Source organism: Pantherophis guttatus, chromosome 5 (assembly GCF_059756535.1).
Source record: "Pantherophis guttatus breed Tessera chromosome 5, ASM5975653v1, whole genome shotgun sequence".
Taxonomy (NCBI): Eukaryota; Metazoa; Chordata; class Lepidosauria; order Squamata; family Colubridae; genus Pantherophis; species Pantherophis guttatus.
Genome location: NC_142067.1, coordinates 122,761,875 through 122,774,720, shown reverse-complemented (window position 1 = coordinate 122,774,720; position 12,846 = coordinate 122,761,875).

The following is a 12,846-nucleotide window of genomic DNA, read 5'->3' as shown; positions in this document are numbered from 1 at the left end:
ATTTTCCTTCATTTTACATCGCAATTTCAATTTGGCAACAACCCTAATCCCAAAAAGCAACTAGCATTGATCTTTTTAGATGCACAAAAAGCCTTTGACAACATGAATTGGCCGTTTATGATGTGACAACTGAAAGACATGGATTTTGGAGAAAACTTTGTAAAGATGTTTCAAACAATATACTCCAATCAAACGGCGAATGTGATAATAAATGGGGAAACAACAGAAAAATTTAACATAAATAAGGGTGTAAGGCAAGGGTGTCCACTATTGCCTCTGCTATTCATATTAATGCTAGAAGTCCTACTCAGGCCAGACAAGATCAGGAAATAAAAGCTCTGAAGTTTTAGAAAAAAAGAAAAATATAAAGTACAAGCATTTGCTGATGATTTGGTATTTATTTTAGAGGAACCACTCAAAAGGAGCCTGGTGGCTTGGAGGAGCCTGGTGGCTCAGCAGACTAAAGCAGACTGTTATTAACATCAAGCTGTCTGCAATTACTGTAAGTTCAAATCTCACCAGGCTCAAGGTTGACTCAGCCTTCCATCCTTTCTAAGGTAGGTAAAATGAGGACCCAGATTGTGGGGGCAATAAGCTGACTTTATATAAATATACAAAAGTATGAAGGCTATTGCTTAACGCATTGTAAGCCGCCCTGAGTCTCCGGAGAAGGACGGCATATAAATCAAATAATAATAAAAAAAACAGGACCCCAATTAGTAAAAAAAATAGAAGAGTTCGGTGCAGTGGCAGGACTTAAAATAAACGATGATTAATTGTTCTCATTGTTAAGAAATGTCTCTTTATTTCTAGATTGCTTCTCTCTTTGATTAGTTTCCATCCCTTGTTTCTTGTCTTGCTTTTTGTTGTTGTTATTTTTTTATTTTATTTTTTTTTTTTGTTGTTGTTGTTGGGCAAGCCATCTGGTATATTACTGAAAGAAGTTGCTTATATACATAGCGAGAAGTTAGCCAGTGGAGTTCAGTTAGTCTTACTGTGAAGCAGATTTCTTTTGATCACAGCTTAAATGTTCTCCGAAATATGTGTGTGTGTTTGTGTGTGTGTGTGTGTGTGTGTGTGTGTGTGTGTGTGTGTGTTTATTTCTTTAGTCAGCCCAACTCTCTATTTAGAATACGGCTGTGGAGTCTTGCATCATTTTTCATAGTTCTGCTCTTTAAGATTTTTTCCTACAATATGAGGGAGACTCTTTCAGCAAAATAATTCCATTGAGCCATAAAGCTCCCCGTCTCATATGTAATTAGAAACATTAATAACTAGCCAACACAGTTCTAGGCTGCATAAATAGAGAGATAAAATCAAGATTACGTAAAGTGTTCATACCACTTTATAAGGCCTTGGTAAGGCCACACTTGGAATACTGCATTCAGTTTTGGTCGCCACGATGTAAAAAAGATTTGGAGACTCTAGAAAGAGTGCAGAGAAGAGCAACAAAGATGATTAGGGACTGGAGGCTAAAACATATGAAGAATGGCTGCAGGATCTGGGTATGTCTAGTCTGATGAAAAGAAGAACCAGGAGTGACATGATAGCAGTGTTCCAATATCTCAGGGGTTGCCACAAAGAAGAGGTAGTCAACTTAATCTCCAAAGCACCTGAGGACAGGAAAAGAAGCAATGGGTGGAAACTAATCAAGGAGAGAAGCAACCTAGAACTAAGGAGAAATTTCCTGACAGTTAGAACAATTAATCAATGGAACAACTTGCATTCAGAAGTTGTGAATACTCCAACACTGGAAGTTTTTAAGAAGATGTTGGATAACCATTTGTCTGAAGTAGTGTAGGGCTTCCAGACTAAGCAGGGGTTTGGACTAGAAGACCTCCATGGTCTCTTCCAACTCTCTTAATCTGTTCTATTCTATTCTAGTCCATGAATGAGTGGAACAACTTATAGAGGATAAGTCCACAAATTGCTTTGCTCTGGGATTAAAAACAGTCTCTAGGGGAAGAACACCAGGGGAAGAAAAATGCTATCACATTCTTCTTCTAGAACAGTGGGTCTCAACCTTCCTAATGCCGCAACCCTTTAATACAGTTCCTCATGTTGTGGTGACCCCCAACCATAAAATTATTCCTAAAACCATTGAAAATATGTGTTTTCCGATGGTTTTAGGCAGCCCCTGTGGAAGGGTAGTTCAACCCCAAAAGAGGTCCCGACCCACAGGTTGAGAACCACTGTTCTAGAACATGGCCAGGATGGTTGATTGACCACAATGGAAACATCATGGCCTTGGTTTCTGATATCCACATCACATCACTGTTTTTCAAATGTTTACATTCAGTGTGTAGAGATTCTCAGTCATCCAGGTCATAGTTGTCCCGAAGGTGGTTTTTCAGGAGGCAACTGGACTTTGTTTTTGTTTTTTTTTTCTTTTGAAGACATTTCGCTTCTCATCCAAGAAACTTCTTCAGCTGTGACAGGATAGTGGGGAATGGAAGGATTTATATCCTTCTATTTATAGAGGGTCGTGGTGGCTCAGTGCCTAAGATGCTGAGCTTATCAATCAAAAAGGTCGACAGTTCAGTGGTTCGAATCCCTAGTGCCGCGTAACGTTACTTGTCCCAGCTTCTGTCAACCTAGCAGTTCAAAGGCACGTAAAAAATGCAAGTAGAAAAATAGGGACCACCTTTGGTGGGAAGGTAACAGCGTTCCGAGCACCTTTGGCATTGAGTCATGCCAGCCACATGACCACAGAGACGTCTTCGGACAGCACTGGCTTTTTGGCTTTGAAATGGAGATGAGCACTGCCCCTTAGAGTCAGGAACGACTAGCACATATATGCGAGGGGAACCGTTACCTTTATTTATATAGGATTTACATTCAGTGGTTAACAATGAGGCTTAATCCCATCACCATCATCACAATAATATTGTGCATATTGGATCTTCTCTGCTCTTACCTCTTTTTTTAGATCACCATTCCCCAACGCTTAGGAAATTCAAGAGGAGGCCAATTGTTGCAGAAGATACTGGGGAGCGATGCAGAGATTCCCTCCCTCCCGAATATGATGTTTGCTTTCCCAGTCTTGTGATGTGTCAGGAAGTTGATTGTGAAGACTACTTCTGTTTTTGTTTTGTTTTGTTTTGTTTTGTTTTGTTTAAAAAAAACTTTGTTAGAAAGATGGAGTCTTCTCGTCTTGAAGTCAGATGTTTGAAGAAGCCTACAAGCCCATCTCTATTCCACTTTATTTTCTTGTGTGATTTTGATGTTCTTTCACAATGACAAACACAGCTGTGACAATAACGTCTGACACAACCACATCATTTATTCCAAAGTAATTCCACCGCTGATGTTAAAAAGGATCTCCCAGGAAAGAACTGAAGATCACAACTAATGACAGTTTCACCTCCAGGCATTTTTTTTTTCCAGCTGCTTTTTCAACACAAAAAACTAAAATGGATTTCTCTTGATGGAAATTGTTTGCAGCTTGACTTGGAAATATATATATATATATGTTTTGTTTGTGGGTAGAAAATAGCCAGCTCTTTGGGAGGGCAGGTGTCTTAATAACATAATTCTTGTTGAAGTGGATATCTTTCATTTAAAGTAATTTTCTTGCATTATTTATTTTGGACTTCCATTACAGATTATAGAGCTTGGAGTGATTTCAAATATGAAGGTGAAGAAAACAGCAATGTCGCCATTTAGCTGAGAAACCTTTTGAGACTATAAAGTATAAAGTGGATCAAGAGGAGGCAAAAAGTCATTCTCGGAATAGAAATTGGATTTTGTTTTGTTTTTCAATACTGGTTTTGAATGTGAACAACATGATGGGTACCAAAAAACTCGCAACCCCTTTCCATCATTCTTTAAATTGGCTTTTAATTGTTTTTATTGGCCAAGTGTGATTGGACACACAAGGAATTTGTCTTTGGTGCATATGCTCTCAGTGTACATAAAAAGAAAAGATACATTCATCAAGAATCATAAGGTACAACAGTTAATGATAATCATAGGGTACAAATAAGCAATCGAATCATACTGGGAAACAATCAATATAAATTGAAAGGATACAGCAACAAGTTACAGTCATAAATGGGAGGAGATGGGTGATAGGAACAACGAGAATAGTAATAGTAATGCAGACTTAGTGAATAGTTCGACAGTGTTGAGGGAATTATTTGTTTAGCAGAGTGATGGTGTTCAGGAAAAAAACTGTTCTTGTGTCTAGTTGTTCTGGTGTGCAGTGCTCTATAGCGTCGTTTTGAGGGTAGGAGTTGAAACAGTTTATGTCCAGGATGTGAGGGGTCTGTAAATATTTTCACAGCCCTCTTTTTGACTCGTGCAGTGTACAAGTCCTCAATGGAAGGCAGGTTGGTAACCATTGTTTTTTCTGCAGTTCTAATTATCCTCTGAAGTCTGTGTCTGTCTTGTTGGGTTGCAGAGCAACCCAAGACTCATCCTTAAATTTGGGGAATTGTTGGCTTTCCTTTAGATTTAAGGACATCCAATCAACTTCCTTGTTCCTGCACCTGGGACTTTCAAATTCTTTTGGCAAGGCATCAGCCTCAGATACTTGAATGAATTAAATTATACCAGGTTAATAAGCTAATACCCTTTCCCCCCCCCCCACCCCTAGAAGTGGCATTTTAAAAGGAAGTGGAGTCATTTCCCCTTCAATCTGGAACAGCTGACAGCTTTCCTTGAGCAATAGGCATTGTTCCTAGCTTTCAAATTTGCATATCTTGAGAATGATAGATCCTGATTAAATAGAGATGTGCTGAATTCCCTTTAAGAAATATCAGTAATTCTTCTTTTCGTTATTATTATCATTTGGTCTTTCTTAAAATTATTCAGCTTTAATTTTAGGCAGTTTGATCTGGATAGAGTTAAGCGACAATTCTATTTTCAGGATTTAGCAATAGCACTTAGACTTATATACCACTTCGTAGTGCTTTTACAGCCCTCTTTTACTGGTTTACAGAGTCAGCATATTGCCCCCACAATCTGGGTCCTCATTTTACCCACCTCGGAAGGATGGAAGGCTGAGTCAACCTTGAGCCAGTGAGATTTGAACTGCTGAACTGCAGCTAGCAGTCAGCTGAAGTAGCCTGCAATATTGCACTCTAACCACTGTGCCACCTCGGCTCTTATCTATTTATTTATCTATTTTACTCAGATCATGGGGCCTGTCTTCAACACAAAAATGTTGGTGATGAAGTCCATAATATTACTTCCTTGAACTACTTGTCTTCTATGCAACTTATAAAGCTAATAGCACCAAGCTAAAAAATAGTATCAACATATTACAGTCTAACAAGTCCGGTTGGCTGGAACATGAATAGTTGTCTGCCACACCTATTCATCTCTGCTTCCTGCATTTGATCCCCAGAGCAAGGGTGGGGCCTTATTAGCAGCACTGGCTCTTCCTTCCCAGGGATCAGCCCATGGATTTCCACTGCTCTCCTCTCCTCTACCTTCTGCAAAGCCATGCATCAGGCACTGGACACAACTGTTCCTCTTCTTCTTCATCAACCACCTCCAGACCTCCAAGCTGTTAATTTTCCATCTGAGGGCTGACAGATGGCCCAGGCTCCACCTCTGTGTCTCTCTTCCAGCTCCATTCTCTCTTTCCCCTCGGAGCTTCCAGGTTGCCCTGATGCTGATCCTGATTCCCATGCCTCTGATTCAGCTGCTGGAGGGGCCGGTGGCTGACAGGCCACAACAATAAATATACTGTATCTATAGGGATGAGTATTTTTATTTTGTCCAAGGGTGACTATGACTTAGTTGAATAAGCCAAGAGTATGACAGAGTGTGTGTGAAGAATGCACAGATAACCGGAGCAGGGTGGCCAGAATACAAGTTAATATGCACATCCAAATTTTGCTTTTTCAAAAGGGAACTGGACTTTCTCTGTTTTTCCTTGAAGACATTTTGCTTCTCTTCCAAGAAGCTTCTTCAGTTCTGACTGAATGGTAGAGGACGGAAGGATTTATATTCTTTGCAGTCATCTGGTTATTAGTACTCTTTCTGCAAGGAATATAAATCCTTTAATCCATTCCTTCAAGGAAACAAAGCCCAAGTTGCCTTTTGAACAAGCACCATTGGGACAACCATGACCTGGAAGGCTGAGAATCTCCATGGACCACCAGCAGCCTGCAGAGCTGGCAAGACTCCGGAGCCTCCAGAGTCAGACAGCAGAGAGGCAGACAAACAGGAGGAGCCTGTTCCTAGTGCGCGCATGTGCAGAGCTGCCAGAAGGCATGAATAGTTAAAACAAAAGGGACGACTCGGGAGTAAGGCCTGGAGATGATTGGCCCCTCCCATAAGGCTTAAAAGAGGAGCAAAGGCACGTAGGCACTTTGCAGGAAAGCAATGTTGTTAATTCTGTTCCCAGTCGGCATCTCTGTTTGATTCTGGACTCCATGTGGCTTTGCCAAGTAGGTCTTTCACAGAGGGTCAAGGGAGATAAAGGTTGGTGATTATCCCGAAGGACTTCTCCTGAAGGACTTTTTGCAACTAATTGGGACTCAGCTGTGAATGAACATAATTCATAACTGTTGCAATAAAAGAGGTTTTTGGGACTACTCATGTGTTTTAATGACTCAGGAAGCCTAGGTCACAACAACTTAATATACACACATTTCAACCAACACTGGCTACCAAATGAACTTCTCTATTACTCCAAAGAGTAATCCTCTTTTTTTTTTAATGACACAAATTCAGTCCCTAGTTCATCAATATAAAAATGCAAAACTTGGCCTTCACTTCCTAATGCTTTTTCTTTCTTCCTGTTCCCCAATGCAAATATTAGCCCCTGCCCACCCCTGAATTTCTGAGGTAAATATAAATACTAGAGAGTTACAGTTCTCAGCGATCGGGCTGATAATGCGAAAGTTCACTCTGAGTCTCACCGGTAAGAAGACACTTCTTTGAAAATGCACCTTTTTTTTAATTTCAAAGACATCTGAGCATTTCTTGTGAGCGTTAGTTAACACGACGAAATTGGCTTCTCTTCCCCTTGACTGTTTTTATTTCTCTTCATGCTAGCTTTGAAGCATAGTGACATTTTTCAGATAACCTATATAATTAATCCAAGAACGGGGGCAGGAACGCAGAAGCCAAATTCAATGCCATAAAGATGTAATGTCATTAAAGACAGAAATGAGATGAAACACAATAGGGAATAAAAAAGGAAAAAAAAACATCTGTAGTGTTAAATTCTTCCTGGGTGTAATCACTTTCTCACTGAAACAGCTACTTTTAACTGAGAAATCGCCTGCAGAAGAAGTGACGCTGTTCAGATTTCTTCTTTTTTGAAGATTTTTTTTTTTAACTTTATGAACAAATCTTTCGAAAACAAGCTGGTGGGTGTTGGAAAGAATATGTTGGTGCAAAACTTCATGTCATTTCAATGGAAGGGACTAATCTAGTTCTACATAAACATTCAAACTTCATGTTTTCCTTTTGATGGATTGAAATCCATCAGATTTAATCTGCAGGTTCTTTTTATTTTGTTTTATTTTATTTTATTTATTTATTTTGTCAAATACATATTAGATAATATGAAGCATGAATTGAATACATAAAATGAATACAATTAAAGGGAACATTAGGACAGGGACAATAGGCACGCTGGTGCTCTTATGCATGCCCCTCTTAGGAATGGGATGAGTCAACAGTAGCCAGTCTAAGGTTAAAATTTTGGGGGTTTTGGGATGAAACCACAGAGTCAGGTAGTGCATTCCAGGCATTGACCACTCTGTTACTGAAGTCATATTTTCTGCAATCGATTTTGGAGAGATTCACTTTAAGTTTGTATATATTGTGTGCTCATGTATTGTTGTGGTTGAAGCTGAAGTAGTCATTGACAAGTAGGACATTGTAGCAGATGATTTTATGAGCTATGCTTAGGTCATACCGAAGGCGGCGTAGTTCAAGATTGTCCAAACCCAAAATTTCAAGTCTGGTGGCATAAGTTGTTTTGTTGCGAGCAGAGGAGTAGAGGATTCTTCTTGTGAAATATTTCTGGACACGTTCAATTGTATTAATGTCCGATATGCAGTGTGGGTTCCAGACAGATGAGCTGTATTTGAGAATTGGTCTAGCAAATGTTTTGTATGCTCTGGTTAGTAGTGTAATATTACTAGAGAAGAAGCTACGCAAGAGTTTACAACTCTTAATGCCTTTTTGGCGATGTTCTTACAGTGGGCTTTGGCACTTAGATCATTTGATATGAGTATTCCAAGGTCCTTGACAGAACGAGAGTCGTCTACAAGATCGTGTCCACTCAGCTTGTATTTTGTGTTCTGATTCTTTTTGCCAATTTTTGTAAAGATGGTTGTTCCTAGAAGCTCTTTTGAGGTAGGTAAATGCAGGACACCATGCCTTTCTCTGTGAATCTGAACACACATGTCAACATCCTGGATGAAACTGCAGCCAGAAGGTGATAATGAGCATTATATAGAAAAGATTTGAGATATGAATCCTGACTGTGAATAATAGCCTATTTGGAGGTGGTTGCTAGGATAAATGAGGAATGAATAAGAAAATAAGTTCTTGCAAATTATATATATATATGAAAACAGCATTCAGAATGGATTGAAATCCTTGAAAGTGACTTAAAATGGAAAGATTCAGCCTGAGAGGTACATTTCCTGAAACGTATGTTCCCTGAGTGTTTCATGAGTTGGTACTTTTAGATATAAGGGGCATAATTTGGTCATCAGCCATAAGTTTTGGTATAAAAGTAAATGAGCTCTTAGATTAAGTAGGAACAGCTGCTTGTTCCAATGCAGAATGTGTAGACTTGGAAAGTTTCAAATAATCACAGATCACAATTTACAAGCTTTAAAACACAATCCTTCCATTCCTATGGCCAGGATGGCAGATGATAGATTAGATAGATAGATAGATAGATAGATAGATAGATAGATAGATAGATAGATAGATAGATAGATAGATATGTATATAATGTAGATCTCATAGGAACTGTTAATCCAACGTCTATAAAAATGACACTGTCTGATTATGTATTAGAGTTTTGGAAAAGGAAAAATCACAATAAAAATATTTTTTTTAAAAAGATAGAGATAAAGATAGAGATAGATAGATAGATAGATAGATAGAGAGAGAGAGAGAGAGAGAGAGAGAGGGGGGGGGTAGATATAGACAGAGAAATAGAGAAATATATGATACAATGAGAAATAGATGAAGAAGAAGAAGAAGAAGAAGAAGAAGAAGAAGAAGAAGAAGAAGAAGAAGAAGAAGAAGAAGGAGGAGGAGGAGGAGGAGGAGGAGGAGGAGGAGGAGGAGGAGGAGGAGGAGGAGGAGGAGGAGGAGGAGGAGGAGGAGGAGGAGGAGGAGAAGAAGAAGAAGAAGAAGAAGAAGAAGAAGAAGAAGAAGAAGAAGAAGAAGAAGAAGAAGAAGAAGAAGAAGAAGAAGAAGAAAAACAACAACAACAACAACAACAACAACAACAACAACAACAACAACAACAAGATATTTTGGAGAGATGACTTGGCTGTGTTTCAGATGCAGTCTTAGTTATTAGAATCAGAAATATCCATACGTTAAGAGATAAGTAGTGATTGAATTGCTATATTGACACATCATCCATAGTGAGATTTGGTAGGCACATAATGTCACCTCCAACCCAAAATATAAGCATATTTTAAATGGATTAATAGAAGGAAAAAGAAGTGCGAAAGAGAGAGAAAGAGAGAGGGAGAAACTCAAACACTTTTATTGGACCAATAAAACAGAATGTAGTGTCAGTAACTGAGTACATGGTGTGTTAAGATAATAAGACAAAAAACAGGATTGATGGCCCTGAGCAGAATTTCTCTTCCATTCTAGGACATTTTGTAGTGGAGAATTAAGCATTGTCTACCTCAGGCTGATTCAGTCAAAATATATTTTCACTGATGCGCTTACTGATATGACATACAGTAACGATGAGTCTTTATTGAGTCTCACTGCTTACAGGCACTGACTGAGTCAGCACTGCTTTCTAGTGACTGAAAAGAAGAAGAAGGAGAAAGAAAAAGAGGATAAACACCAAGGCGAAATAGAACAATTCTTTAGGAGAAAATAAACCTGTTGTCTAAAACAGAGGTATCAAACTCAAGGTCCGGGGGCCGGATCCAGCCCATGGTATGCTTAGATCTGACCCACAGAGCTACCATGGAAACAGCAAAGGACTGGTCCACAGTGCCTCTGCCAGTGAAAATGGAGCTCGGAAGGGCCACATGTGTCCCTCCTGAGCTCCATTTTTGCTGACAGAGATTTGCAGGAAGCCATCACCGCTGAAAATGGAGCTCAGGAACCTGTTTTTGCTGACAGAGTGCTTGGGCCACCACAGGCCCCCCCTGACAAGAGTGATGTTGAAATGGCCACACCCACCCTGACCATGCCCACCCTGACCATGCCCATCTAGCCACCACCCCCCCACCAAGGTCAAACACAACACTGTTGCGGCCCTCAATGAAATCGAGTTTGACACCCCTGGTCTAAAATATGATTGGAAAATCGATCCCAACAGAGAAATTTATTATCATGCGAAAAGGAAACACCTTTCAAATATCCCGTATGTCAGAATGGGTACCCAGTGATTCTCAAACAATAACCAATAAAAGAAAATAAATAAAAATAAGACTGAAAAAAAGGAAAGTAAATTAAAGTAAAATGAGGTGTCTTCAATGTCAAAAGGCTTAGACAACATACATGACACATTTATCCATGCTCTATTCCTATGCATACTTCATGCATGTCTTTGGTTGGAACAAGATGATGGTCAGATATTTTTTTTTCTATGGTCTCTGGCTTTGACTATTAATTGTTGATTTGTGTATTTGTAATTCAATATTTTAGAGACTGCGACAAAGAAGAGAGGGTCAACCTAATTTCCAAAGCACCAGAAGGCAAGAACAATGGATGGAAACTAATAAAGGAAAAAAAGCAACCTAGAACTAAGAAAACTTTCCTAACAATGAGAACAATTGACCAATTGGCTTGCCTCCAGAACTTGTGGATCTTCTATCACAGGAGGTTTTCAAGTAAAGATTTGTCTGGAATGGTAGAGGGAGTTGGACTAGAAGACTTCTAAGGTCCCTTCCAATTCTGTTATTTTTATTTATTTATTTATTTATTTATTTTTATATGCCGCCCTTCTCCGGAGACTCAGGGCTGCTTACAATGCGTTAATACTTTCATACTTTCATACATAATACCTTCATACTTTTGTATATTTTATACAAAGTCAGCTTATTGCCCCCACAAACCGGGTCCTCATTTTACCCACCTTAGAAAGGATGGAAGGCTGAGTCGACCTTGAGCCTGGTGAGAATTGAACTTGCAGTAATTGCAGGCAGCTGGATGTTAAATGCTGCCTTAGTAGGAGGCATTAGCCTCCTACACCACTCAGGCTCCTTCTTTTGTTCTGTTATAATTCCCCCCTCTCTGTCTTTCTATCATCTTCATCTACAATGTTATATCTTGCATTTTATTGCTTAATGTTCTATTTTTTTCCCCTCTTTTGAAATATCTCAGCAGAGATTGTTTCGATTTATCTACTTATCAAATTCATATGCTGCTTATCTTGTGGCTCAAGGCGACTCAAACTGAGAGTTTATCAGGGTTCTACTTATCTTTACTACCGGTTTGCAACGGGAGCACTGATGTGCAGATCATCAATTATGACATCCGGGTGGGTGGACGGAGCCTTCCACCGCTTTTACTACCGTTTCTAAAGAACCAGACAGAACTGGGACCAACCCACCATTGCAGTTCATCAACCAACACTTTTCCATTCCTCCCTTCTCTTAACCCATTCCTTCTTCCTTAATAAGTTAGTTTTGTGATTTGATTCTAAGTATTGTTCATGCTGTCACCCATTTTTGCTTTAAGTTCTCATTTCATCGTATTATATACCATCGTAAATGATAATTTTGTTGCAGGTGTTTTATTATTCCTTCTCTTTTGGATTTCACGGCAGGTATAGTAAATAGTCCTTCTATTAGTTCACAATGTTCCCTGTGAATGCTTTCTTTTATATGCTAACAATATCCTTATAGAATATATACTGCTCAAAAAAATAAAGGGAACACAAGCAGAAGACATCCGAGATCTGAATGAATGAAATAGCCTTATTAAATACTTTGTTCTTTACATACAGTAGTTTATACACTGCTCAAACAACTAAAGGGAACCCAAAACTACTGTATGTAACAAACAAAGTATTTAATAAGGCTATTTCATTCATTAAATCTCGGATGTCTTCTGCTTGCGTTCCCTTTATTTTTTTGAGCAGTGTATTAAAGAAGGAGCTGAACTTTAAAAAGAGGCTAACAATTTTGTGGAAAAGTGAGGGGAAAAACTAGGAGAACCCTGTGGCTGACGTGACTATAGATTTGTGACTGACATATTTCAGTTTTCTACTCCCAGGTTCTTCGTCTTTATCTTCAGTTTTTCAAATTATGTCCCTCTACCTACTGAGTCCTTCCCAAGGACCTGTTACAGAAAATATTGTTGGATTGATAACATTAAAGATATAGTCACTGTATGTAAGCTGTTCCAAATAAAGCCTTTTTGCAATTTAATTATGGAGATTTACTGATTTGCAATTTACTGATGGGGATTTTCAACAATATTCTGTTGTTTGCTGCTATCCTACTCTACCGACAAAAGCATAGGATTATTACCACCCAGAGTGACAGTGTAAATTAAAAGACGTATAAAAAGGGAATAAAGTGTCAGAATATTCATGAATTGGAATAGGGCATAGAAACAAGGTCAGCCAATGAATAGGCATAGCAACAGGTCAGCCAATCAGGGCTGTTTGGAAACTGAAACAGGAAGGAGCCTGGGCGTGACTCTATAGCCTGT